The 869-nt window shown below is 34.6% G+C and overlaps 1 non-coding gene across 1 annotated transcript; it reads right to left on the reverse strand.

Annotated features, from left to right (window-relative positions):
- Positions 1–256: 256 nt before the first annotated feature.
- On the reverse strand, positions 257–362 carry LOC123783156 (U6 spliceosomal RNA). The gene has a single exon (XR_006777138.1). It is a non-coding gene; the product is annotated as a U6 spliceosomal RNA (small nuclear RNA).
- Positions 363–869: the final 507 nt, after the last annotated feature.

The following is an 869-nucleotide window of genomic DNA, read 5'->3' on the forward strand; positions in this document are numbered from 1 at the left end:
AGCCGACCAGCTGTTGCTTGGGGATAATGAGGACAAGCAGAGGTGGGATGGAGGGGCTACTAGGAGCAAGAGGAAATTTGGGGTAGTAATAGACATTTATTATGTGGGTGTGGTCATGGTTTCATGGTGTTCATACATGTTTAAAACTCATCACATTGTATACACTAAATAAGTGCAATTTAATGTAAATTACTTAAATCAATAGTACTGCTTTATTAATAAAAAGAATCTTCAGTGGTGGAAAATAATTATGCTTGGAAGTCTGAAGTAAGTTATTTTTAAGTGTCATCCTTGTGCAGGGGCCATGCTAATCTTGTCTGTATCATTCCAATTTTTAGTATATGTGCTCCCCAAATGAGCACAAGCATTGCTTTTTAAAGACATTACAGTATGTCTACTTGTAAGCCCTCCTATAATTACAGATGCATAAAAATATGAAGAAACTCTTTTACTCAGAGTCTTGCATTGCTGCTAATACTGCAAATGGCAAATACAGTATTTAAAAATGAAATGAAGTAGTGGTGGAAACAGCAAGGCGTGCTAATTCAAAATATAATTTTGACATTTAGTTGAGATAAATATCTTCCCTTCTGCATTTATGTGGAATTGAAAATTGACAAAGACATTAGTGAGGACACCTAAAGACATTTACTGGAGCTGAAATGTGAAAGTAAGGTGACAAAGGATCAGCGATTTATGAACATAGTGTGTTTCAGTAAAAGGAAAGTGAATTTGAAAATCTCAAGCATATACCTTGCTAAATAATTTCTAAGCATAAAATTGACTCCGTGAGCTAAAAATTGGCCAAAAAGAAACATAAAACTCATATTTAGGAAAAGCAATGAGGGCAATTAGTCCCTTCCTTGTAA

Source organism: Ursus americanus, chromosome 6 (genome assembly GCF_024610735.1).
Source record: "Ursus americanus isolate L20-20 chromosome 6, mUrsAme1.1.p, whole genome shotgun sequence".
Lineage (NCBI taxonomy): Eukaryota > Metazoa > Chordata > Mammalia > Carnivora > Ursidae > Ursus > Ursus americanus.